This window comes from Pseudophryne corroboree, chromosome 11, assembly GCF_028390025.1.
Source record: "Pseudophryne corroboree isolate aPseCor3 chromosome 11, aPseCor3.hap2, whole genome shotgun sequence".
In the NCBI taxonomy this organism is placed as follows: Eukaryota; Metazoa; Chordata; class Amphibia; order Anura; family Myobatrachidae; genus Pseudophryne; species Pseudophryne corroboree.
Window position 1 is genome coordinate 178,833,779 of NC_086454.1, and position 27,185 is coordinate 178,860,963.

General features: G+C 35.6%; 22 non-coding genes across 22 annotated transcripts; all 22 read right to left on the bottom strand.

Moving 5' to 3' along the window:
* Positions 1–986: 986 nt before the first annotated feature.
* TRNAS-UGA (transfer RNA serine (anticodon UGA)) lies at positions 987–1,068 on the bottom strand. Its single transcript has one exon. It is a non-coding gene; the product is annotated as a tRNA-Ser (tRNA).
* Positions 1,069–2,149: 1,081 nt separating this feature from the next.
* Positions 2,150–2,231, bottom strand: TRNAS-UGA (transfer RNA serine (anticodon UGA)). The gene has a single exon. It is a non-coding gene; the product is annotated as a tRNA-Ser (tRNA).
* Positions 2,232–4,474: 2,243 nt separating this feature from the next.
* TRNAS-UGA (transfer RNA serine (anticodon UGA)) lies at positions 4,475–4,556 on the bottom strand. The gene has a single exon. It is a non-coding gene; the product is annotated as a tRNA-Ser (tRNA).
* A 1,084-nt stretch (positions 4,557–5,640) lies between these two features.
* TRNAS-UGA (transfer RNA serine (anticodon UGA)) lies at positions 5,641–5,722 on the bottom strand. The gene has a single exon. It is a non-coding gene; the product is annotated as a tRNA-Ser (tRNA).
* A 1,084-nt stretch (positions 5,723–6,806) lies between these two features.
* On the bottom strand, positions 6,807–6,888 carry TRNAS-UGA (transfer RNA serine (anticodon UGA)). The gene has a single exon. It is a non-coding gene; the product is annotated as a tRNA-Ser (tRNA).
* A 1,083-nt stretch (positions 6,889–7,971) lies between these two features.
* Positions 7,972–8,053, bottom strand: TRNAS-UGA (transfer RNA serine (anticodon UGA)). The gene has a single exon. It is a non-coding gene; the product is annotated as a tRNA-Ser (tRNA).
* A 1,084-nt stretch (positions 8,054–9,137) lies between these two features.
* On the bottom strand, positions 9,138–9,219 carry TRNAS-UGA (transfer RNA serine (anticodon UGA)). The gene has a single exon. It is a non-coding gene; the product is annotated as a tRNA-Ser (tRNA).
* A 1,084-nt stretch (positions 9,220–10,303) lies between these two features.
* TRNAS-UGA (transfer RNA serine (anticodon UGA)) lies at positions 10,304–10,385 on the bottom strand. Its single transcript has one exon. It is a non-coding gene; the product is annotated as a tRNA-Ser (tRNA).
* Positions 10,386–11,469: 1,084 nt separating this feature from the next.
* TRNAS-UGA (transfer RNA serine (anticodon UGA)) lies at positions 11,470–11,551 on the bottom strand. The gene has a single exon. It is a non-coding gene; the product is annotated as a tRNA-Ser (tRNA).
* A 1,083-nt stretch (positions 11,552–12,634) lies between these two features.
* TRNAS-UGA (transfer RNA serine (anticodon UGA)) lies at positions 12,635–12,716 on the bottom strand. Its single transcript has one exon. It is a non-coding gene; the product is annotated as a tRNA-Ser (tRNA).
* Positions 12,717–13,800: 1,084 nt separating this feature from the next.
* TRNAS-UGA (transfer RNA serine (anticodon UGA)) lies at positions 13,801–13,882 on the bottom strand. The gene has a single exon. It is a non-coding gene; the product is annotated as a tRNA-Ser (tRNA).
* A 1,084-nt stretch (positions 13,883–14,966) lies between these two features.
* TRNAS-UGA (transfer RNA serine (anticodon UGA)) lies at positions 14,967–15,048 on the bottom strand. The gene has a single exon. It is a non-coding gene; the product is annotated as a tRNA-Ser (tRNA).
* Positions 15,049–16,132: 1,084 nt separating this feature from the next.
* On the bottom strand, positions 16,133–16,214 carry TRNAS-CGA (transfer RNA serine (anticodon CGA)). The gene has a single exon. It is a non-coding gene; the product is annotated as a tRNA-Ser (tRNA).
* Positions 16,215–17,294: 1,080 nt separating this feature from the next.
* TRNAS-UGA (transfer RNA serine (anticodon UGA)) lies at positions 17,295–17,376 on the bottom strand. Its single transcript has one exon. It is a non-coding gene; the product is annotated as a tRNA-Ser (tRNA).
* A 1,084-nt stretch (positions 17,377–18,460) lies between these two features.
* Positions 18,461–18,542, bottom strand: TRNAS-UGA (transfer RNA serine (anticodon UGA)). The gene has a single exon. It is a non-coding gene; the product is annotated as a tRNA-Ser (tRNA).
* A 1,080-nt stretch (positions 18,543–19,622) lies between these two features.
* On the bottom strand, positions 19,623–19,704 carry TRNAS-UGA (transfer RNA serine (anticodon UGA)). The gene has a single exon. It is a non-coding gene; the product is annotated as a tRNA-Ser (tRNA).
* A 1,077-nt stretch (positions 19,705–20,781) lies between these two features.
* TRNAS-UGA (transfer RNA serine (anticodon UGA)) lies at positions 20,782–20,863 on the bottom strand. The gene has a single exon. It is a non-coding gene; the product is annotated as a tRNA-Ser (tRNA).
* Positions 20,864–21,943: 1,080 nt separating this feature from the next.
* Positions 21,944–22,025, bottom strand: TRNAS-UGA (transfer RNA serine (anticodon UGA)). Its single transcript has one exon. It is a non-coding gene; the product is annotated as a tRNA-Ser (tRNA).
* A 1,084-nt stretch (positions 22,026–23,109) lies between these two features.
* On the bottom strand, positions 23,110–23,191 carry TRNAS-UGA (transfer RNA serine (anticodon UGA)). Its single transcript has one exon. It is a non-coding gene; the product is annotated as a tRNA-Ser (tRNA).
* A 1,084-nt stretch (positions 23,192–24,275) lies between these two features.
* Positions 24,276–24,357, bottom strand: TRNAS-UGA (transfer RNA serine (anticodon UGA)). Its single transcript has one exon. It is a non-coding gene; the product is annotated as a tRNA-Ser (tRNA).
* A 1,084-nt stretch (positions 24,358–25,441) lies between these two features.
* Positions 25,442–25,523, bottom strand: TRNAS-UGA (transfer RNA serine (anticodon UGA)). Its single transcript has one exon. It is a non-coding gene; the product is annotated as a tRNA-Ser (tRNA).
* Positions 25,524–26,607: 1,084 nt separating this feature from the next.
* On the bottom strand, positions 26,608–26,689 carry TRNAS-UGA (transfer RNA serine (anticodon UGA)). Its single transcript has one exon. It is a non-coding gene; the product is annotated as a tRNA-Ser (tRNA).
* Between the last annotated feature and the right edge of the window lie 496 nt (positions 26,690–27,185).

The window sequence follows — 27,185 nt, forward strand, 5'->3', positions numbered from 1 at the left end:
TCAATATTAATATGTAAACTTTGTGAAATATAATAGCTAGTATAGTTTAATGTCAAATATAGGTGTCAAGGACTTTTGATCTTGTACTAAATTAATTAGAAATCAAAGCCTTTAACATCACACCATGCCAACACTAGTGCTCATGAACTGTATTGTACATTTTACGGACATTTTATCAAATAATAATCATTTAAAATATATTAGGTTTTTCATTGGTCTATTCCACAGGTTCTCAAACTCGGTTCTCAGAACCCCACACAGTGCATGTTTTTCAGGTCTCCTCGCAGAACCACAAGTAAATAATTAGCTCCACAAGTGGACTTTTAAAAATGTGTCAGTGAGTAATTAATACACCTGCTGGGTTACCTGCAAAACATACACTGTGTGGGGTCCTGAGGACTGAGTTGGAGAACTTATGGTCTATTCCTTAATAAAGTTTGGAATTATAACAACTGACACTGCACAATTAATAGTTTGTTGATTACCAGACATTATTTCTTACCTTTCATTACATCTCTACAGCTGTAAGTCCAGATAGAAAGAATCTGCATGCATAAGTTGCCACTGGGAAACATTTATACAAGGTCACAAGCATGTACATAGAATGCAGGAAGACACTGTCTGAGATTATATGGTTTAAAAAGAAGTCCATTGTAAAACAGGATATATATGTAGGTGAGCTAAGCTGAGATTGAGAACTCAATTCTTAAACATAACATGCTTTGATTCTCTTCATCTTGAATGCATTTTGTTTTTAAACCAGCTTGGAAAGCAAATGGATTTTGAGTCCATCACCTTAACCACTCGGCCACAACTACCTTAATGTTGTTTCATTGACAAGCTGTGTGCAAAATCAATGTTTTCCTTTTTTGGTAGCTTTTACAGTAAGTTAAACTTTGGGAAATGTAAAAGCTACTTTAGTTTCATGGAAAATAAAGTTATCAAGGACAAATGAGCTTAGCTTTCTACATGCATAAAAAGCAGTACGTAGCTGGCAGGATTTGAATCTGCGTGGGGAAACCCCAATGGATTTCAAGTCCATCGCCTTAACCACTCGGCCACAACTACCTGAACTCAATTGGATGGTGCTACTTGGAAATCAAAACATTTTTCCTGTTGGCAGAAATATCTGATACATTTTATTTTAATTTGCTTCAATATTAATATGTAAACTTTGTGAAATATAATAGCTAGTATAGTTTAATGTCAAATATAGGTGTCAAGGACTTTTGATCTTGTACTAAATTAATTAGAAATCAGAGCCTTTAACATCACACCATGCCAACACCAGTGCTCATAACCTGTATTGTACATTTTACAGACATTTTATCAAATAATAATCATTTAAAATATATTAGGTTTTTCATTGGTCTATTCCACAGGTTCTCAAACTCGGTTCTCAGAACCCCACACAGTGCATGTTTTGCAGGTCTCCTCGCAGAACCACAAGTAAATAATTAGCTCCACAAGTGGACTTTTTAAAATGTGTCAGTGAGTAATTAATACACATATGCACCTGCTGGGTTACCTGCAAAACATACACTGTGTGGGGTCCAGAGGACTGAGTTTGAGAACTTATGGTCTATTCCTTAATAAAGTTTGGAATTAGAACAACTGACACTGCACAATTAATAGTTTGTTGATTACCAGACATTATTTCTTACCTTTCATTACATCTCTACAGCTGTAAATCCAGAAAGAAAGAATCTGCATGCACAAGTTGCCACTGAGAAACATTTATACAAGGTCACAAGCATGTACATAGAATGCAGGAAGACACTGTCTGAGATTATATGGTTTAAAAAGAAGTCCATTGTAAAACAGGATATATATGTAGGTGAGCTAAGCTGAGATTGAGAACTCAATTCTTAAACATAACATGCTTTGATTCTCTTCATCTTGAATGCATTTCGTTTTTAAACCAGCTTGAAAAGCAAATGGATTTCGAAGTCCATCACCTTAACCACTTGGCCACAACTACCTTAATGTTGTTTCACTGACAAGCTGTGTGCAAAATCAATGTTTTCCTTTTTTGGTAGCTTTTACAGTAAGTTAAATTTTGGGAAATGTAAAAGCTACTTTAGTTTCATGGAAAATAAAGTTATCAAGGACAAATGAGCTTAGCTTTCTACATGCATAAAAAGCAGTACGTAGCTGGCAGGATTTGAACCTGCACGGGGAAACCCCAATGGATTTCAAGTCCATCGCCTTAACCACTCGGCCACAACTACCTGACCTCAATTGGATGGTGCTACTTGGAAATCAAAACATTTTTCCTGTTGGCAGAAATATCTGATACATTTTATTTTAATTTGCTTCAATATTAATATGTAAACTTTGTGAAATATAATAGCTAGTATAGTTTAATGTCAAATATAGGTGTCAAGGACTTTTGATCTTGTACTAAATTAATTAGAAATCAGAGCCTTTAACATCACACCATGCCAACACTAGTGCTCATGAACTGTATTGTACATTTTACGGACATTTTATCAAATAATAATCATTTAAAATATATTAGGTTTTTCATTGGTCTATTCCACAGGTTCTCAAACTCGGTTCTCAGAACCCCACACAGTGCATGTTTTGCAGGTCTCCTCGCAGAACCACAAGTAAATAATTAGCTCCACAAGTGGACTTTTTAAAATGTGTCAGTGAGTAATTAATACACATATGCACCTGCTGGGTTACCTGCAAAACATACACTGTGTGGGGTCCAGAGGACTGAGTTTGAGAATTTATGGTCTATTCCTTAATAAAGTTTGGAATTACAACAACTGACACTGCACAATTAATAGTTTGTTGATAACCAGACATTATTTCTTACCTTTCATTACATCTCTACAGCTGTAAATCCAGATAGAAAGAATCTGCATGCACAAGTTGCCACTGAGAAACATTTATACAAGGTCACAAGCATGTACATATAATGCAGGAAGACACTGTCTGAGATTATATGGTTTAAAAAGAAGTCCATTGTAAAACAGGATATATATGTAGGTGAGCTAAGCTGAGATTGAGAACTCAATTCTTAAACATAACATGCTTTGATTCTCTTCATCTTGAATGCATTTCGTTTTTAAACCAGCTTGAAAAGCAAATGGATTTCGAAGTCCATCACCTTAACCACTTGGCCACAACTACCTTAATGTTGTTTCACTGACAAGCTGTGTGCAAAATCAATGTTTTCCTTTTTTGGTAGCTTTAACAGTAAGTTAAACTGTGGTAAATGTAAAAGCTACTTTAGTTTCATGGAAAATAAAGTAATCAAGGACAAATGAGCTTAGCTTTCTACATGCATAAAAAGCAGTACGTAGCTGGCAGGATTTGAACCTGCACGGGGAAACCGCAATGGATTTCAAGTCCATCGCCTTAACCACTCATTCACAACAACCTGACAACAATTGGATGGTGCTACTTGGAAATCAAAACATTTTTCCTGTTGGCAGAAATATCTGATACATTTTATTTTAATTTGCTTCAATATTAATATGTAAACTTTGTGAAATATAATAGCTAGTATAGTTTAATGTCAAATATAGGTGTCAAGGACTTTTGATCTTGTACTAAATTAATTAGAAATCAAAGCCTTTAACATCACACCATGCCAACACTAGTGCTCATGAACTGTATTGTACATTTTACGGACATTTTATCAAATAATAATCATTTAAAATATATTAGGTTTTTCATTGGTCTATTCCCCAGGTTCTCAAACTCGGTTCTCAGAACCCCACACAGTGCATGTTTTGCAGGTCTCCTCGCAGAACCACAAGTAAATAATTAGCTCCACAAGTGGACTTTTTAAAATGTGTCAGTGAGTAATTAATACACCTATGCACCTGCTGGGTTACCTGCAAAACATACACTGTGTGGGGTCCTGAGGACTGAGTTGGAGAACTTATGGTCTATTCCTTAATAAAGTTTGGAATTATAACAACTGACACTGCACAATTAATAGTTTGTTGATTACCAGACATTATTTCTTACCTTTCATTACATCTCTACAGCTGTAAGTCCAGATAGAAAGAATCTGCATGCATAAGTTGCCACTGGGAAACATTTATACAAGGTCACAAGCATGTACACAGAATGCAGGAAGACACTGTCTGAGATTATATGGTTTAAAAAGAAGTCCATTGTAAAACAGGATATATATGTAGGTGAGCTAAGCTGAGATTGAGAACTCAATTCTTAAACATAACATGCTTTGATTCTCTTCATCTTGAATGCATTTTGTTTTTAAACCAGCTTGAAAAGCAATTGGATTTTGAGTCCATCACCTTAACCACTCGGCCACAACTACCTTAATGTTGTTTCATTGACAAGCTGTGTGCAAAATCAATGTTTTCCTTTTTTGGTAGCTTTTACAGTAAGTTAAACTTTGGGAAATGTAAAAGCTACTTTAGTCTCATGGAAAATAAAGTTATCAAGGACAAATGAGCTTAGCTTTCTACATGCATAAAAAGCAGTACGTAGCTGGCAGGATTTGAACCTGCGCGGGGAAACCCAAATGTATTTCAAGTCCATCGCCTTAACCACTCGGCCACAACTACCTGACCTCAATTGGATGGTGCTACTTGGAAATCAAAACATTTTTCCTGTTGGCAGAAATATCTGATACATTTTATTTTAATTTGCTTCAATATTAATATGTAAACTTTGTGAAATATAATAGCTAGTATAGTTTAATGTCAAATATAGGTGTCAAGGACTTTTGATCTTGTACTAAATTAATTAGAAATCAGAGCCTTTAACATCACACCATGCCAACACCAGTGCTCATAACCTGTATTGTACATTTTACGGACATTTTATCAAATAATAATCATTTAAAATATATTAGGTTTTTCATTGGTCTATTCCACAGGTTCTCAAACTCGGTTCTCATAACCCCACACAGTGCATGTTTTGCAGGTCTCCTCGCAGAACCACAAGTAAATAATTAGCTCCACAAGTGGACTTTTTAAAATGTGTCAGTGAGTAATTAATACACCTGTGCACCTGCTGGGTTACCTGCAAAACATACACTGTGTGGGGTCCTGAGAACTGAGTTTGAGAACCTATGGTCCATTCCTTAATAAAGTTTGGAATTATAACAACTGACACTGCACAATTAATAGTTTGTTGATTACCAGACATTATTTCTTACCTTTCATTACATCTCTACAGCTGTAAATCCAGATAGAAAGAATCTGCATGCACAAGTTGCCACTGAGAAACATTTATACAAGGTCACAAACAAGCATGTACATAGAATGCAGGAAGACACTGTCTGAGATTATATGGTTTAAAAAGAAGTCCATTGTAAAACAGGATATATATGTAGGTGAGCTAAGCTGAGATTGATAACTCAATTCTTAAACATAACATGCTTTGATTCTCTTCATCTTGAATGCATTTCGTTTTTAAACCAGCTTGAAAAGCAAATGGATTTCGAGTCCATCACCTTAACCACTTGGCCACAACTACCTTAATGTTGTTTCACTGACAAGCTGTGTGCAAAATCAATGTTTTCCTTTTTTGGTAGCTTTTACAGTAAGTTAAACTTTGGGAAATGTAAAAGCTACTTTAGTCTCATGGAAAATAAAGTTATCAAGGACAAATGAGCTTAGCTTTCTACATGCATAAAAAGCAGTACGTAGCTGGCAGGACTTGAACCTGCGCGGGGAAACCCAAATGGATTTCAAGTCCATCGCCTTAACCACTCGGCCACAACTACCTGACCTCAATTGGATGGTGCTACTTGGAAATCAAAACATTTTTCCTGTTGGCAGAAATATCTGATACATTTTATTTTAATTTGCTTCAATATTAATATGTAAACTTTGTGAAATATAATAGCTAGTATAGTTTAATGTCAAATATAGGTGTCAAGGACTTTTGATCTTGTACTAAATTAATTAGAAATCAGAGCCTTTAACATCACACCATGCCAACACCAGTGCTCATAACCTGTATTGTACATTTTACGGACATTTTATCAAATAATAATCATTTAAAATATATTAGGTTTTTCATTGGTCTATTCCACAGGTTCTCAAACTCGGTTCTCAGAACCCCACACAGTGCATGTTTTGCAGGTCTCCTCGCAGAACCACAAGTAAATAATTAGCTCCACAAGTGGACTTTTTAAAATGTGTCAGTGAGTAATTAATACACCTGTGCTCCTGCTGGGTTACCTGCAAAACATACACTGTGTGGGGTCCTGAGAACTGAGTTTGAGAACCTATGGTCCATTCCTTAATAAAGTTTGGAATTATAACAACTGACACTGCACAATTAATAGTTTGTTAATTATCAGACATTATTTCTTACCTTTCATTACATCTCTACAGCTGTAAATCCAGATAGAAAGAATCTGCATGCACAAGTTGCCACTGAGAAACATTTATACAAGGTCACAAACAAGCATGTACATAGAATGCAGGAAGACACTGTCTGAGATTATATGGTTTAAAAAGAAGTCCATTGTAAAACAGGATATATATGTAGGTGAGCTAAGCTGAGATTGATAACTCAATTCTTAAACATAACATGCTTTGATTCTCTTCATCTTGAATGCATTTAGTTTTTAAACCAGCTTGAAAAGCAAATGGATTTCGAGTCCATCACCTTAACAACTTGGCCACAACTACCTTAATGTTGTTTAACTGACAAGCTGTGTGCAAAATCAATGTTTTCCTTTTTTGGTAGCTTTTACAGTAAGTTAAACTTTGGGAAATGTAAAAGCTACTTTAGTCTCATGGAAAATAAAGTTATCAAGGACAAATGAGCTTAGCTTTCTACATGCATAAAAAGCAGTACGTAGCTGGCAGGATTTGAACCTGCGCGGGGAAAACCCAATGGATTTCAAGTCCATCGCCTTAACCACTCGGCCACAACTACCTGACCTCAATTGGAAGGTGCTACTTGGAAATCAAAACATTTTTCCTGTTGGCAGAAATATCTGATACATTTTATTTTAATTTGCTTCAATATTAATATGTAAACTTTGTGAAATATAATAGCTAGTATAGTTTAATGTCAAATATAGGTGTCAAGGACTTTTGATCTTGTACTAAATTAATTAGAAATCAGAGCCTTTAACATCACACCATGCCAACACCAGTGCTCATGAACTGTATTGTACATTTTACGGACATTTTATCAAATAATAATCATTTAAAATATATTAGGTTTTTCATTGGTCTATTCCACAGGTTCTCAAACTCGGTTCTCAGAACCCCACACAGTGCATGTTTTGCAGGTCTCCTCGCAGAACCACAAGTAAATAATTAGTTCCACAAGTGGACTTTTTAAAATGTGTCAGTGAGTAATTAATACACCTGTGCACCTGCTGGGTTACCTGCAAAACATACACTGTGTGGGGTCCTGAGAACTGAGTTTGAGAACCTATGGTCCATTCCTTAATAAAGTTTGGAATTATAACAACTGACACTGCACAATTAATAGTTTGTTAATTACCAGACATTTTTTCTTACCTTTCATTACATCTCTACAGCTGTAAATCCAGATAGAAAGAATCTGCATGCACAAGTTGCCACTGAGAAACATTTATACAAGGTCACAAACAAGCATGTACATAGAATGCAGGAAGACACTGTCTGAGATTATATGGTTTAAAAAGAAGTCCATTGTAAATCAGGATATATATGTAGGTGAGCTAAGCTGAGATTGAGAACTCAATTCTTAAACATAACATGCTTTGATTCTCTTCATCTTGAATGCATTTCGTTTTTAAACCAGCTTGAAAAGCAAATGGATTTTGAGTCCATCACCTTAACCACTCGGCCACAACTACCTTAATGTTGTTTCACTGACAAGCTGTGTGCAAAATCAATGTTTTCCTTTTTTGTAGCTTTTACAGTAAGTTAAATTTTGGGAAATGTAAAAGCTACTTTAGTTTCATGGAAAATAAAGTTATCAAGGACAAATGAGCTTAGCTTTCTACATGCATAAAAAGCAGTACGTAGCTGGCAGGATTTGAACCTGCGCGGGGAAACACCAATGGATTTCAAGTCCATCGCCTTAACCACTCGGCCACAACTACCTGACCTCAATTGGATGGTGCTACTTGGAAATCAAAGCATTTTTCCTGGTGGCAGAAATATCTGATACATTTTATTTTAATTTGCTTCAATATTAATATGTAAACTTTGTGAAATATAATAGCTAGTATAGTTTAATGTCAAATAAAGGTGTCAAGGACTTTTGATCTTGTACTAAATTAATTAGAAATCAGAGCCTTTAACATCACACCATGCCAACACCAGTGCTCATAACCTGTATTGTACATTTTACGGACATTTTATCAAATAATAATCATTTAAAATATATTAGGTTTTTTATTGGTCTATTCCACAGGTTCTCAAACTTGGTTCTCAGAACCCCACACAGTGCATGTTTTGCAGGTCTCCTCGCAGAACCACAAGTAAATAATTAGCTCCACAAGTGGACTTTTTAAAATGTGTCAGTGAGTAATTAATACACCTGTGCACCTGCTGGGTTACCTGCAAAACATACACTGTGTGGGGTCCTGAGAACTGAGTTTGAGAACCTATGGTCCATTCCTTAATAAAGTTTGGAATTATAACAACTGACACTGCACAATTAATAGTTTGTTAATTACCAGACATTTTTTCTTACCTTTTATTACATCTCTACAGCTGTAAATCCAGATAGAAAGAATCTGCATGCACAAGTTGCCACTGAGAAACATTTATACAAGGTCACAAACAAGCATGTACATAGAATGCAGGAAGACACTGTCTGAGATTATATGGTTTAAAAAGAAGTCCATTGTAAAACAGGATATATATGTAGGTGAGCTAAGCTGAGATTGAGAACTCAATTCTTAAACATAACATGCTTTGATTCTCTTCATCTTGAATGCATCTTGTTTTTAAACCAGCTTGAAAAGCAAATGGATTTTGAGTCCATCACCTTAACCACTCGGCCACAACTACCTTAATGTTGTTTCATTGACAAGCTGTGTGCAAAATCAATGTTTTCCTTTTTTGGTAGCTTTTACAGTAAGTTAAACTTTGGGAAATGTAAAAGCTACTTTAGTTTCATGGAAAATAAAGTTATCAAGGACAAATGAGCTTAGCTTTCTACATGCATAAAAAGCAGTACGTAGCTGGCAGGATTTGAACCTGCGCGGGGAAACCCCAATGGATTTCAAGTCCATCGCCTTAACCACTCGGCCACAACTACCTGAACTCAATTGGATGGTGCTACTTGGAAATCAAAACATTTTTCCTGTTGGCAGAAATATCTGATACATTTTATTTTAATTTGCTTCAATATTAATATGTAAACTTTGTGAAATATAATAGCTAGTATAGTTTAATGTCAAATATAGGTGTCAAGTACTTTTGATCTTGTACTAAATTAATTAGAAATCAGAGCCTTTAACATCACACCATGCCAACACTAGTGCTCATGAACTGTATTGTACATTTTACGGACATTATATCAAATAATAATCATTTAAAATATATTAGGTTTTTCATTGGTCTATTCCACAGGTTCTCAAACTCGGTTCTCAAAACCCCACACAGTGCATGTTTTGCAGGTCTCCTCGCAGAACCACAAGTAAATAATTAGCTCCACAAGTGGACTTTTTAAAATGTGTCAGTGAGTAATTAATACACCTGTGCACCTGCTGGGTTACCTGCAAAACATACACTGTGTGGGGTCCTGAGAACTGAGTTTGAGAACCTATGGTCCATTCCTTAATAAAGTTTGGAATTATAACAACTGACACTGCACAATTAATAGTTTGTTAATTACCAGACATTTTTTCTTACCTTTCATTACATCTCTACTGCTGTAAATCCAGATAGAAAGAATCTGCATGCACAAGTTGCCACTGAGAAACATTTATACAAGGTCACAAACAAGCATGTACATAGAATGCAGGAAGACACTGTCTGAGATTATATGGTTTAAAAAGAAGTCCATTGTAAAACAGGATATATATGTAGGTGAGCTAAGCTGAGATTGAGAACTCAATTCTTAAACATAACATGCTTTGATTCTCTTCATCTTGAATGCATTTCGTTTTTAAACCAGCTTGAAAAGCAAATGGATTTCGAGTCCATCACCTTAACCACTTGGCCACAACTACCTTAATGTTGTTTCACTGACAAGCTGTGTGCAAAATCAATGTTTTCCTTTTTTGGTAGCTTTTACAGTAAGTTAAACTTTGGGAAATGTAAAAGCTACTTTAGTCTCATGGAAAATAAAGTTATCAAGGACAAATGAGCTTAGCTTTCTACATGCATAAAAAGCAGTACGTAGCTGGCAGGACTTGAACCTGCGCGGGGAAACCCAAATGGATTTCAAGTCCATCGCCTTAACCACTCGGCCACAACTACCTGACCTCAATTGGATGGTGCTACTTGGAAATCAAAACATTTTTCCTGTTGGCAGAAATATCTGATACATTTTATTTTAATTTGCTTCAATATTAATATGTAAACTTTGTGAAATATAATAGCTAGTATAGTTTAATGTCAAATATAGGTGTCAAGGACTTTTGATCTTGTACTAAATTAATTAGAAATCAGAGCCTTTAACATCACACCATGCCAACACCAGTGCTCATAACCTGTATTGTACATTTTACGGACATTTTATCAAATAATAATCATTTAAAATATATTAGGTTTTTCATTGGTCTATTCCACAGGTTCTCAAACTCGGTTCTCAGAACCCCACACAGTGCATGTTTTGCAGGTCTCCTCGCAGAACCACAAGTAAATAATTAGCTCCACAAGTGGACTTTTTAAAATGTGTCAGTGAGTAATTAATACACCTGTGCTCCTGCTGGGTTACCTGCAAAACATACACTGTGTGGGGTCCTGAGAACTGAGTTTGAGAACCTATGGTCCATTCCTTAATAAAGTTTGGAATTATAACAACTGACACTGCACAATTAATAGTTTGTTAATTATCAGACATTATTTCTTACCTTTCATTACATCTCTACAGCTGTAAATCCAGATAGAAAGAATCTGCATGCACAAGTTGCCACTGAGAAACATTTATACAAGGTCACAAACAAGCATGTACATAGAATGCAGGAAGACACTGTCTGAGATTATATGGTTTAAAAAGAAGTCCATTGTAAAACAGGATATATATGTAGGTGAGCTAAGCTGAGATTGATAACTCAATTCTTAAACATAACATGCTTTGATTCTCTTCATCTTGAATGCATTTAGTTTTTAAACCAGCTTGAAAAGCAAATGGATTTCGAGTCCATCACCTTAACAACTTGGCCACAACTACCTTAATGTTGTTTAACTGACAAGCTGTGTGCAAAATCAATGTTTTCCTTTTTTGGTAGCTTTTACAGTAAGTTAAACTTTGGGAAATGTAAAAGCTACTTTAGTCTCATGGAAAATAAAGTTATCAAGGACAAATGAGCTTAGCTTTCTACATGCATAAAAAGCAGTACGTAGCTGGCAGGATTTGAACCTGCGCGGGGAAAACCCAATGGATTTCAAGTCCATCGCCTTAACCACTCGGCCACAACTACCTGACCTCAATTGGAAGGTGCTACTTGGAAATCAAAACATTTTTCCTGTTGGCAGAAATATCTGATACATTTTATTTTAATTTGCTTCAATATTAATATGTAAACTTTGTGAAATATAATAGCTAGTATAGTTTAATGTCAAATATAGGTGTCAAGGACTTTTGATCTTGTACTAAATTAATTAGAAATCAGAGCCTTTAACATCACACCATGCCAACACCAGTGCTCATGAACTGTATTGTACATTTTACGGACATTTTATCAAATAATAATCATTTAAAATATATTAGGTTTTTCATTGGTCTATTCCACAGGTTCTCAAACTCGGTTCTCAGAACCCCACACAGTGCATGTTTTGCAGGTCTCCTCGCAGAACCACAAGTAAATAATTAGTTCCACAAGTGGACTTTTTAAAATGTGTCAGTGAGTAATTAATACACCTGTGCACCTGCTGGGTTACCTGCAAAACATACACTGTGTGGGGTCCTGAGAACTGAGTTTGAGAACCTATGGTCCATTCCTTAATAAAGTTTGGAATTATAACAACTGACACTGCACAATTAATAGTTTGTTAATTACCAGACATTTTTTCTTACCTTTCATTACATCTCTACAGCTGTAAATCCAGATAGAAAGAATCTGCATGCACAAGTTGCCACTGAGAAACATTTATACAAGGTCACAAACAAGCATGTACATAGAATGCAGGAAGACACTGTCTGAGATTATATGGTTTAAAAAGAAGTCCATTGTAAATCAGGATATATATGTAGGTGAGCTAAGCTGAGATTGAGAACTCAATTCTTAAACATAACATGCTTTGATTCTCTTCATCTTGAATGCATTTCGTTTTTAAACCAGCTTGAAAAGCAAATGGATTTTGAGTCCATCACCTTAACCACTCGGCCACAACTACCTTAATGTTGTTTCACTGACAAGCTGTGTGCAAAATCAATGTTTTCCTTTTTTGTAGCTTTTACAGTAAGTTAAATTTTGGGAAATGTAAAAGCTACTTTAGTTTCATGGAAAATAAAGTTATCAAGGACAAATGAGCTTAGCTTTCTACATGCATAAAAAGCAGTACGTAGCTGGCAGGATTTGAACCTGCGCGGGGAAACACCAATGGATTTCAAGTCCATCGCCTTAACCACTCGGCCACAACTACCTGACCTCAATTGGATGGTGCTACTTGGAAATCAAAGCATTTTTCCTGGTGGCAGAAATATCTGATACATTTTATTTTAATTTGCTTCAATATTAATATGTAAACTTTGTGAAATATAATAGCTAGTATAGTTTAATGTCAAATAAAGGTGTCAAGGACTTTTGATCTTGTACTAAATTAATTAGAAATCAGAGCCTTTAACATCACACCATGCCAACACCAGTGCTCATAACCTGTATTGTACATTTTACGGACATTTTATCAAATAATAATCATTTAAAATATATTAGGTTTTTTATTGGTCTATTCCACAGGTTCTCAAACTTGGTTCTCAGAACCCCACACAGTGCATGTTTTGCAGGTCTCCTCGCAGAACCACAAGTAAATAATTAGCTCCACAAGTGGACTTTTTAAAATGTGTCAGTGAGTAATTAATACACCTGTGCACCTGCTGGGTTACCTGCAAAACATACACTGTGTGGGGTCCTGAGAACTGAGTTTGAGAACCTATGGTCCATTCCTTAATAAAGTTTGGAATTATAACAACTGACACTGCACAATTAATAGTTTGTTAATTACCAGACATTTTTTCTTACCTTTTATTACATCTCTACAGCTGTAAATCCAGATAGAAAGAATCTGCATGCACAAGTTGCCACTGAGAAACATTTATACAAGGTCACAAACAAGCATGTACATAGAATGCAGGAAGACACTGTCTGAGATTATATGGTTTAAAAAGAAGTCCATTGTAAAACAGGATATATATGTAGGTGAGCTAAGCTGAGATTGAGAACTCAATTCTTAAACATAACATGCTTTGATTCTCTTCATCTTGAATGCATCTTGTTTTTAAACCAGCTTGAAAAGCAAATGGATTTTGAGTCCATCACCTTAACCACTCGGCCACAACTACCTTAATGTTGTTTCATTGACAAGCTGTGTGCAAAATCAATGTTTTCCTTTTTTGGTAGCTTTTACAGTAAGTTAAACTTTGGGAAATGTAAAAGCTACTTTAGTTTCATGGAAAATAAAGTTATCAAGGACAAATGAGCTTAGCTTTCTACATGCATAAAAAGCAGTACGTAGCTGGCAGGATTTGAACCTGCGCGGGGAAACCCCAATGGATTTCAAGTCCATCGCCTTAACCACTCGGCCACAACTACCTGAACTCAATTGGATGGTGCTACTTGGAAATCAAAACATTTTTCCTGTTGGCAGAAATATCTGATACATTTTATTTTAATTTGCTTCAATATTAATATGTAAACTTTGTGAAATATAATAGCTAGTATAGTTTAATGTCAAATATAGGTGTCAAGTACTTTTGATCTTGTACTAAATTAATTAGAAATCAGAGCCTTTAACATCACACCATGCCAACACTAGTGCTCATGAACTGTATTGTACATTTTACGGACATTATATCAAATAATAATCATTTAAAATATATTAGGTTTTTCATTGGTCTATTCCACAGGTTCTCAAACTCGGTTCTCAAAACCCCACACAGTGCATGTTTTGCAGGTCTCCTCGCAGAACCACAAGTAAATAATTAGCTCCACAAGTGGACTTTTTAAAATGTGTCAGTGAGTAATTAATACACCTGTGCACCTGCTGGGTTACCTGCAAAACATACACTGTGTGGGGTCCTGAGAACTGAGTTTGAGAACCTATGGTCCATTCCTTAATAAAGTTTGGAATTATAACAACTGACACTGCACAATTAATAGTTTGTTAATTACCAGACATTTTTTCTTACCTTTCATTACATCTCTACTGCTGTAAATCCAGATAGAAAGAATCTGCATGCACAAGTTGCCACTGAGAAACATTTATACAAGGTCACAAACAAGCATGTACATAGAATGCAGGAAGACACTGTCTGAGATTATATGGTTTAAAAAGAAGTCCATTGTAAAACAGGATATATATGTAGGTGAGCTAAGCTGAGATTGAGAACTCAATTCTTAAACATAACATGCTTTGATTCTCTTCATCTTGAATGCATTTCGTTTTTAAACCAGCTTGAAAAGCAAATGGATTTCGAGTCCATCACCTTAACCACTTGGCCACAACTACCTTAATGTTGTTTCACTGACAAGCTGTGTGCAAAATCAATGTTTTCCTTTTTTGGTAGCTTTTACAGTAAGTTAAACTTTGGGAAATGTAAAAGCTACTTTAGTCTCATGGAAAATAAAGTTATCAAGGACAAATGAGCTTAGCTTTCTACATGCATAAAAAGCAGTACATAGCTGGCAGGACTTGAACCTGCGCGGGGAAACCCAAATGGATTTCAAGTCCATCGCCTTAACCACTCGGCCACAACTACCTGACCTCAATTGGATGGTGCTACTTGGAAATCAAAACATTTTTCCTGTTGGCAGAAATATCTGATACATTTTATTTTAATTTGCTTCAATATTAATATGTAAACTTTGTGAAATATAATAGCTAGTATAGTTTAATGTCAAATATAGGTGTCAAGGACTTTTGATCTTGTACTAAATTAATTAGAAATCAGAGCCTTTAACATCACACCATGCCAACACCAGTGCTCATGAACTGTATTGTACATTTTACGGACATTTTATCAAATAATAATCATTTAAAATATATTAGGTTTTTCATTGGTCTATTCCACAGGTTCTCAAACTCGGTTCTCAGAACCCCACACAGTGCATGTTTTGCAGGTCTCCTCGCAGAACCACAAGTAAATAATTAGCTCCACAAGTGGACTTTTTAAAATGTGTCAGTGAGTAATTAATACACCTGTGCACCTGCTGGGTTACCTGCAAAACATACACTGTGTGGGGTCCTGAGAACTGAGTTTGAGAACCTATGGTCCATTCCTTAATAAAGTTTGGAATTATAACAACTGACACTGCACAATTAATAGATTGTTAATTACCAGACATTTTTTCTTACCTTTCATTACATCTCTACAGCTGTAAATCCAGATAGAAAGAATCTGCATGCACAAGTTGCCACTGAGAAACATTTATACAAGGTCACAAACAAGCATGTACATAGAATGCAGGAAGACACTGTCTGAGATTATATGGTTTAAAAAGAAGTCCATTGTAAAACAGGATATATATGTAGGTGAGCTAAGCTGAGATTGAGAACTCAATTCTTAAACATAACATGCTTTGATTCTCTTCATCTTGAATGCATTTAGTTTTTAAACCAGCTTGAAAAGCAAATGGATTTCGAGTCCATCACCTTAACCACTTGGCCACAACTACCTTAATGTTGTTTCACTTACAAGCTGTGTGCAAAATCAATGTTTTCCTTTTTTGGTAGCTTTTACAGTAAGTTAAACTTTGGGAAATGTAAAAGCTACTTTAGTCTCATGGAAAATAAAGTTATCAAGGACAAATGAGCTTAGCTTTCTAGATGCATAAAAAGCAGTACGTAGCTGGCAGGATTTGAACCTGCGTGGGGAAACCCCAATGGATTTCGAGTCCATTGCCTTAACCACTCGGCCACAACTACCTGAACGCAATTGGATGGTGCTACTTGGAAATCAAAACATTTTTCCTGTTGGCAGAAATATCTGATACATTTTATTTTAATTTGCTTCAATATTAATATGTAAACTTTGTGAAATATAATAGCTAGTATAGTTTAATGTCAAATATAGGTGTCAAGGACTTTTGATCTTGTACTAAATTAATTAGAAATCAGAGCCTTTAACATCACACCATGCCAACACCAGTGCTCATAACCTGTATTGTACATTTTACAGACATTTTATCAAATAATAATCATTTAAAATATATTAGGTTTTTCATTGGTCTATTCCACAGGTTCTCAAACTCAGTTCTCAGAACCCCACACAGTGCATGTTTTGCAGGTCTCCTCGCAGAACCACAAGTAAATAATTAGCTCCACAAGTGGACTTTTTAAAATGTGTCAGTGAGTAATTAATACACATATGCACCTGCTGGGTTACCTGCAAAACATACACTGTGTGGGGTCCAGAAGACTGAGTTTGAGAACTTATGGTCTATTCCTTAATAAAGTTTGGAATTAGAACAACTGACACTGCACAATTAATAGTTTGTTGATTACCAGACATTATTTCTTACCTTTCATTACATCTCTACAGCTGTAAATCCAGAAAGAAAGAATCTGCATGCACAAGTTGCCACTGAGAAAAATTTATACAAGGTCACAAGCATGTACATAGAATGCAGGAAGACACTGTCTGAGATTATATGGTTTAAAAAGAAGTCCATTGTAAAACAGGATATATATGTAGGTGAGCTAAACTGAGATTGAGAACTCAATTCTTAAACATAACATGCTTTGATTCTCTTCATCTTGAATGCATTTCGTTTTTAAACCAGCTTGAAAAGCAAATGGATTTTGAGTCCATCACCTTAACCACTCGGCCACAACTACCTTAATGTTGTTTCACTGACAAGCTGTGTGCAAAATCAATGTTTTCCTTTTTTGGTAGCTTTTACAGTAAGTTAAATTTTGGAAAATGTAAAAGCTACTTTAGTTTCATGGAAAAAAAAGTTATCAAGGACAAATGAGCTTAGCTTTCTACATGCATAAAAAGCAGTACGTAGCTGGCAGGATTTGAACCTGCGCGGGGAAACCCCAATGGATTTCAAGTCCATCGCCTTAACCACTCGGCCACAACTACCTGACCTCAATTTGATGGTGCTACTTGGAAATCAAAGCATTTTTCCTGGTGGCAGAAATATCTGATACATTTTATTTTAATTTGCTTCAATATTAATATGTAAACTTTGTGAAATATAATAGCTAGTATAGTTTAATGTCAAATATAGGTGTCAAGGACTTTTGATCTTGTACTAAATTAATTAGAAATCAGAGCCTTTAACATCACACCATGCCAACACCAGTGCTCATAACCTGTATTGTACATTTTACGGACATTTTATCAAATAATAATCATTTAAAATATATTAGGTTTTTTATTGGTCTATTCCACAGTTTCTCAAACTTGGTTCTCAGAACCCCACACAGTGCATGTTTTGCAGGTCTCCTCGCAGAACCACAAGTAAATAATTAGCTCCACAAGTGGACTTTTTAAAATGTGTCAGTGAGTAATTAATACACCTGTGCACCTGCTGGGTTACCTGCAAAACATACACTGTGTGGGGTCCTGAGAACTGAGTTTGAGAACCTATGGTCCATTCCTTAATAAAGTTTGGAATTATAACAACTGACACTGCACAATTAATAGTTAGTTAATTACCAGACATTATTTCTTACCTTTCATTACATCTCTACAGCTGTAAATCCAGATAGAAAGAATCTGCATGCACAAGTTGCCACTGAGAAACATTTATACAAGGTCACAAACAAGCATGTACATAGAATGCAGGAAGACACTGTCTGAGATTATATGGTTTAAAAAGAAGTCCATTGTAAAACAGGATATATATGTAGGTGAGCTAAGCTGAGATTGATAACTCAATTCTTAAACATAACATGCTTTGATTCTCTTCATCTTGAATGCATTTCGTTTTTAAACCAGCTTGAAAAGCAAATGGATTTCGAGTCCATCACCTTAACCACTTGGCCACAACTACCTTAATGTTGTTTCACTGACAAGCTGTGTGCAAAATCAATGTTTTCCTTTTTTGGTAGCTTTTACAGTAAGTTAAACTTTGGGAAATGTAAAAGCTACTTTAGTCTCATGGAAAATAAAGTTATCAAGGACAAATGAGCTTAGCTTTCTACATGCATAAAAAGCAGTACGTAGCTGGCAGGATTTGAACCTGCGAGGGGAAACCCCAATGGATTTCAAGTCCATCGCCTTAACCACTCGGCCACAACTACCTGACCTCAATTGGATGGTGCTACTTGGAAATCAAAACATTTTTCCTGGTGGCAGAAATATCTGATACATTTTATTTTAATTTGCTTCAATATTAATATGTAAACTTTGTGAAATATAATAGCTAGTATAGTTTAATGTCAAATATAGGTGTCAAGGACTTTTGATCTTGTACTAAATTAATTAGAAATCAGAGCCTTTAACATCACACCATGCCAACACCAGTGCTCATGAACTGTATTGTACATTTTACGGACATTTTATCAAATAATAATCATTTAAAATATATTAGGTTTTTCATTGGTCTATTCCACAGGTTCTCAAACTCGGTTCTCAGAACCCCACACAGTGCATGTTTTGCAGGTCTCCTCGCAGAACCACAAGTAAATAATTAGCTCCACAAGTGGACTTTTTAAAATGTGTCAGTGAGTAATTAATACACCTGTGCACCTGCTGGGTTACCTGCAAAACATACACTGTGTGGGGTCCTGAGAACTGAGTTTGAGAACCTATGGTCCATTCCTTAATAAAGTTTGGAATTATAACAACTGACACTGCACAATTAATAGTTTGTTAATTACCAGACATTTTTTCTTACCTTTCATTACATCTCTACAGCTGTAAATCCAGATAGAAAGAATCTGCATGCACAAGTTGCCACTGAGAAACATTTATACAAGGCCACAAGCATGTACATAGAATGCAGGAAGACACTGTCTGAGATTATATGGTTTAAAAAGAAGTCCATTGTAAAACAGGATATATATGTAGGTGAGCTAAACTGAGATTGAGAACTCAATTCTTAAACATAACATGCTTTGATTCTCTTCATCTTGAATGCATTTCGTTTTTAAACCAGCTTGAAAAGCAAATGGATTTCGAGTCCATCACCTTAACCACTTGGCCACAACTACCTTAATGTTGTTTCACTGACAAGCTGTGTGCAAAATCAATGTTTTCCTTTTTTGGTAGCTTTAACAGTAAGTTAAACTTTGGGAAATGTAAAAGCTACTTTAGTCTCATGGAAAATAAAGTTATCAAGGACAAATGAGCTTAGCTTTCTACATGCATTAAAAGCAGTACGTAGCTGGCAGGATTTGAACCTGCGCGGGGAAACCCCAATAGATTTCAAGTCCATCGCCTTAACCACTCGGCCACAACTACCTGACCTCAATTGGATGGTGCTACTTGGAAATCAAAACATTTTTCCTGTTGGCAGAAATATCTGATACATTTTATTTTAATTTGCTTCAATATTAATATGTAAACTTTGTGAAATATAATAGCTAGTATAGTTTAATGTCAAATATAGGTGTCAAGGACTTTTGATCTTGTACTAAATTAATTAGAAATCAGAGCCTTTAACATCACACCATGCCAACACCAGTGCTCATAACCTGTATTGTACATTTTATGGACATTTTATCAAATAATAATCATTTAAAATATATTAGGTTTTTTATTGGTCTATTCCACAGGTTCTCAAACTTGGTTCTCAGAACCCCACACAGTGCATGTTTTGCAGGTCTCCTCGCAGAACCACAAGTAAATAATTAGCTCCACAAGTGGACTTTTTAAAATGTGTCAGTGAGTAATTAATACACCTGTGCACCTGCTGGGTTACCTGCAAAACATACACTGTGTGGGGTCCTGAGAACTGAGTTTGAGAACCTATGGTCCATTCCTTAATAAAGTTTGGAATTATAACAACTGACACTGCACAATTAATAGTTTGTTAATTACCAGACATTATTTCTTACCTTTCATTACATCTCTACAGCTGTAAATCCAGATAGAAAGAATCTGCATGCACAAGTTGCCACTGAGAAACATTTATACAAGGTCACAAACAAGCATGTACATAGAATGCAGGAAGACACTGTCTGAGATTATATGGTTTCAAAAGAAGTCCATTGTAAAACAGGATATATATGTAGGTGAGCTAAGCTGAGATTGATAACTCAATTCTTAAACATAACATGCTTTGATTCTCTTCATCTTGAATGCATTTAGTTTTTAAACCAGCTTGAAAAGCAAATGGATTTCGAGTCCATCACCTTAACCACTTGGCCACAACTACCTTAATGTTGTTTCACTGACAAGCTGTGTGCAAAATCAATGTTTTCCTTTTTTGGTAGCTTTTACAGTAAGTTAAACTTTGGGAAATGTAACTCAGTCTCATGGAAAATAAAGTTATCAAGGACAAATGAGCTTAGCTTTCTACATGCATAAAAAGCAGTACGTAGCTGGCAGGATTTGAACCTGCGCGGGGAAACCCCAATGGATTTCAAGTCCATCGCCTTAACCACTCGGCCACAACTACCTGACCTCAATTGGATGGTGCTACTTGGAAATCAAAACATTTTTCCTGTTGGCAAAAATATCTGATACATTTTATTTTAATTTGCTTCAATATTAATATGTAAACTTTGTGAAATATAATAGCTAGTATAGTTTAATGTCAAATATAGGTGTCAAGGACTTTTGATCTTGTACTAAATTAATTAGAAATCAGAGCCTTTAACATCACACCATGCCAACACCAGTGCTCATAACCTGTATTGTACATTTTACGGACATTTTATCAAATAATAATCATTTAAAATATATTAGGTTTTTCATTGGTCTATTCCACAGGTTCTCAAACTCGGTTCTCAGAACCCCACACAGTGCATGTTTTGCACGTCTCCTCGCAGAACCACAAGTAAATAATTAGCTCCACAAGTGGACTTTTTAAAATGTGTCAGTGAGTAATTAATACACCAGTGCACCTGCTGGGTTACCTGCAAAACATACACTGTGTGGGGTCCTGAGAACTGAGTTTGAGAACCTATGGTCCATTCCTTAATAAAGTTTGGAATTATAACAACTGACACTGCACAATTAATAGTTTGTTAATTACCAGACATTTTTTCTTACCTTTCATTACATCTCTACAGCTGTAAATCCAGATAGAAAGAATCTGCATGCACAAGTTGCCACTGAGAAACATTTATACAAGGTCACAAGCATGTACATAGAATGCAGGAAGACACTGTCTGAGATTATATGGTTTAAAAAGAAGTCCATTGTAAAACAGGATATATATGTAGGTGAGCTAAACTGAGATTGAGAACTCAATTCTTAAACATAACATGCTTTGATTCTCTTCATCTTGAATGCATTTCGTTTTTAAACCAGCTTGAAAAGCAAATGGATTTCGAGTCCATCACCTTAACCACTTGGCCACAACTACCTTAATGTTGTTTCACTGACAAGCTGTGTGCAAAATCAATGTTTTCCTTTTTTGGTAGCTTTAACAGTAAGTTAAACTTTGGGAAATGTAAAAGCTACTTTAGTCTCATGGAAAATAAAGTTATCAAGGACAAATGAGCTTAGCTTTCTACATGCATAAAAAGCAGTACGTAGCTGGCAGGATTTGAACCTGCGCGGGGAAACCCCAATGGATTTCAAGTCCATCGCCTTAACCACTCGGCCACAACTACCTGAACTCAATTGGATGGTGCTACTAGGAAATCAAAACATTTTTCCTGTTGGCAGAAATATCTGATACATTTTATTTTAATTTGCTTCAATATTAATATGTAAACTTTGTGAAATATAATAGCTAGTATAGTTTAATGTCAAATATAGGTGTCAAGGACTTTTGATCTTGTACTAAATTAATTAGAAATCAGAGCCTTTAACATCACACCATGCCAACACCAGTGCTCATAACCTGTATTGTACATTTTACAGACATTTTATCAAATAATAATCATTTAAAATATATTAGGTTTTTCATTGGTCTATTCCACAGGTTCTCAAACTCGGTTCTCAGAACCCCACACAGTGCATGTTTTGCACGTCTCCTCGCAGAACCACAAGTAAATAATTAGCTCCACAAGTGGACTTTTTAAAATGTGTCAGTGAGTAATTAATACACCTGTGCACCTGCTGGGTTACCTGCAAAACATACACTGTGTGGGGTCCTGAGAACTGAGTTTGAGAACCTATGGTCCATTCCTTAATAAAGTTTGGAATTATAACAACTGACACTGCACAATTAATAGTTTGTTAATTACCAGACATTTTTTCTTACCTTTTATTACATCTCTACAGCTGTAAATCCAGATAGAAAGAATCTGCATGCACAAGTTGCCACTGAGAAACATTTATACAAGGTCACAAACAAGCATGTACATAGAATGCAGGAAGACACTGTCTGAGATTATATGGTTTAAAAAGAAGTCCATTGTAAAACAGGATATATATGTAGGTGAGCTAAGCTGAGATTGAGAACTCAATTCTTAAACATAACATGCTTTGATTCTCTTCATCTTGAATGCATTTCATTTTTAAACCAGCTTGAAAAGCAAATGGATTTCGAGTCCATCACCTTAACCACTTGGCCACAACTACCTTAATGTTGTTTCACTGACAAGCTGTGTGCAAAATCAATGTTTTCCTTTTTTGGTAGCTTTTACAGTAAGTTAAACTTTGGGAAATGTAAAAGCTACTTTAGTCTCATGGAAAATAAAGTTATCAAGGACAAATGAGCTTAGCTTTCTACATGCATAAAAAGCAGTACGTAGCTGGCAGGATTTGAACCTGCGTGGGGAAACCCCAATGGATTTCAAGTCCATCGCCTTAACCACTCGGCCACAACTACCTGACCTCAATTGGATGGTGCTACTTGGAAATCAAAACATTTTTCCTGTTGGCAGAAATATCTGATACATTTTATTTTAATTTGCTTCAATATTAATATGTAAACTTTGTGAAATATAATAGCTAGTATAGTTTAATGTCAAATATAGGTGTCAAGGACTTTTGATCTTGTACTAAATTAATTAGAAATCAGAGCCTTTAACATCACACCATGCCAACACCAGTGCTCATAACCTGTATTGTACATTTTACGGACATTTTATCAAATAATAATCATTTAAAATATATTAGGTTTTTTATTGGTCTATTCCACAGGTTCTCAAACTTGGTTCTCAGAACCCCACACAGTGCATGTTTTGCAGGTCTCCTCGCAGAACCACAAGTAAATAATTAGCTCCACAAGTGGACTTTTTAAAATGTGTCAGTGAGTAATTAATACACCTGTGCACCTGCTGGGTTACCTGCAAAACATACACTGTGTGGGGTCCTGAGAACTGAGTTTGAGAACCTATGGTCCATTCCTTAATAAAGTTTGGAATTATAACAACTGACACTGCACAATTAATAGTTTGTTAATTACCAGACATTATTTCTTACCTTTCATTACATCTCTACAGCTGTAAATCCAGATAGAAAGAATCTGCATGCACAAGTTGCCACTGAGAAACATTTATACAAGGTCACAAACAAGCATGTACATAGAATGCAGGAAGACACTGTCTGAGATTATATGGTTTAAAAAGAAGTCCATTGTAAAACAGGATATATATGTAGGTGAGCTAAGCTGAGATTGATAACTCAATTCTTAAACATAACATGCTTTGATTCTCTTCATCTTGAATGCATTTCGTTTTTAAACCAGCTTGAAAAGCAAATGGATTTCGAGTCCATCACCTTAACCACTTGGCCACAACTACCTTAATGTTGTTTCACTGACAAGCTGTGTGCAAAATCAATGTTTTCCTTTTTTGGTAGCTTTTACAGTAAGTTAAACTTTGGGAAATGTAAAAGCTACTTTAGTCTCATGGAAAATAAAGTTATCAAGGACAAATGAGCTTAGCTTTCTACATGCATAAAAAGCAGTACGTAGCTGGCAGGATTTGAACCTGCGCGGGGAAACCCCAATGGATTTCAAGTCCATCGCCTTAACCACTCGGCCACAACTACCTGACCTCAATTGGATGGTGCTACTTGGAAATCAAAACATTTTTCCTGTTGGCAGAAATATCTGATACATTTTATTTTAATTTGCTTCAATATTAATATGTAAACTTTGTGAAATATAATAGCTAGTATAGTTTAATGTCAAATATAGGTGTCAAGGACTTTTGATCTTGTACTAAATTAATTAGAAATCAGAGCCTTTAACATCACACCATGCCAACACCAGTGCTCATAACCTGTATTGTACATTTTACGGACATTTTATCAAATAATAATCATTTAAAATATATTAGGTTTTTCATTGGTCTATTCCACAGGTTCTCAAACTCGGTTCTCAGAACCCCACACAGTGCATGTTTTGCACGTCTCCTCGCAGAACCACAAGTAAATAATTAGCTCCACAAGTGGACTTTTTAAAATGTGTCAGTGAGTAATTAATACACCTGTGCACCTGCTGGGTTACCTGCAAAACATACACTGTGTGGGGTCCTGAGAACTGAGTTTGAGAACCTATGGTCCATTCCTTAATAAAGTTTGGAATTATAACAACTGACACTGCACAATTAATAGTTTGTTAATTACCAGACATTATTTCTTACCTTTCATTACATCTCTACAGCAGTAAATCCAGATAGAAAGAATCTGCATGCACAAGTTGCCACTGAGAAACATTTATACAAGGTCACAAACAAGCATGTACATAGAATGCAGGAAGACACTGTCTGAGATTATATGGTTTAAAAAGAAGTCCATTGTAAAACAGGATATATATGTAGGTGAGCTAAGCTGAGATTGATAACTCAATTCTTAAACATAACATGCTTTGATTCTCTTCATCTTGAATGCATTTCATTTTTAAACCAGCTTGAAAAGTAAATGGATTTCGAGTCCATCACCTTAACCACTTGGACACAACTACCTTAATGTTGTTTCACTGACAAGCTGTGTGCAAAATCAATGTTTTCCTTTTTTGGTAGCTTTTACAGTAAGTTAAACTTTGGGAAATGTAAAAGCTACTTTAGTCTCATGGAAAATAAAGTTATCAAGGACAAATGAGCTTAGCTTTCTACATGCATAAAAAGCAGTACGTAGCTGGCAGGATTTGAACCTGCGCGGGGAAACCCCAATGGATTTCAAGTCCATCGCCTTAACCACTCGGCCACAACTACCTGACCTCAATCGGATGGTGCTACTTGGAAATCAAAACATTTTTCCTGTTGGCAGAAATATCTGATACATTTTATTTTAATTTGCTTCAATATTAATATGTAAACTTTGTGAAATATAATAGCTAGTATAGTTTAATGTCAAATATAGGTGTCAAGGACTTTTGATCTTGTACTAAATTAATTAGAAATCAGAGCCTTTAACATCACACCATGCCAACACCAGTGCTCATAACCTGTATTGTACATTTTACGGACATTTTATCAAATAATAATCATTTAAAATATATTAGGTTTTTCATTGGTCTATTCCACAGGTTCTCAAACTTGGTTCCCATAACCCCACACAGTGCATGTTTTGCAGGTCTCCTCGCAGAACCACAAGTAAATAATTAGCTCCACAAGTGGACTTTTTAAAATGTGTCAGTGAGTAATTAATACACCTGTGCACCTGCTGGGTTACCTGCAAAACATACACTGTGTGGGGTCCTGAGAACTGAGTTTGAGAACCTATGGTCCATTCCTTAATAAAGTTTGGAATTATAACAACTGACACTGCACAATTAATAGTTTTTTAATTACCAGACATTTTTTCTTACCTTTCATTACATCTCTACAGCTGTAAATCCAGATAGAAAGAATCTGCATGCACAAGTTGCCACTGAGAAACATTTATACAAGGTCACAAACAAGCATGTACATAGAATGCAGGAAGACACTGTCTGAGATTATATGGTTTAAAAAGAAGTCCATTGTAAAACAGGATATATATGTAGGTGAGCTAAGCTGAGATTGAGAACTCAATTCTTAAACATAACATGCTTTGATTCTCTTCATCTTGAATGCATTTCGTTTTTAAACCAGCTTGAAAAGCAAATGGATTTCGAGTCCATCACCTTAACCACTTGGCCACAACTACCTTAATGTTGTTTCACTGACAAGCTGTGTGCAAAATCAATGTTTTCCTTTTTTGGTAGCTTTTACAGTAAGTTAAACTTTGGGAAATGTAAAAGCTACTTTAGTCTCATGGAAAATAATGTTATCAGGGACAAATGAGCTTAGCTTTCTACATGCATAAAAAGCAGTACGTAGCTGGCAGGATTTGAACCTGCGCGGGGAAACCCCAATGGATTTCAAGTCCATCGCCTTAACCACTCGGCCACAACTACCTGAACTCAATTGGATGGTGCTACTTGGAAATCAAAACATTTTTCCTGTTGGCAGAAATATCTGATACATTTTATTTTAATTTGCTTCAATATTAATATGTAAACTTTGTGAAATATAATAGCTAGTATAGTTTAATGTCAAATATAGGTGTCAAGGACTTTTGATCTTGTACTAAATTAATTAGAAATCAGAGCCTTTAACATCACACCATGCCAACACCAGTGCTCATAACCTGTATTGTACATTTTACAGACATTTTATCAAATAATAATCATTTAAAATATATTAGGTTTTTCATTGGTCTATTCCACAGGTTCTCAAACTCGGTTCTCAGAACCCCACACAGTGCATGTTTTGCACGTCTCCTCGCAGAACCACAAGTAAATAATTAGCTCCACAAGTGGACTTTTTAAAATGTGTCAGTGAGTAATTAATACACCTGTGCACCTGCTGGGTTACCTGCAAAACATACACTGTGTGGGGTCCTGAGAACTG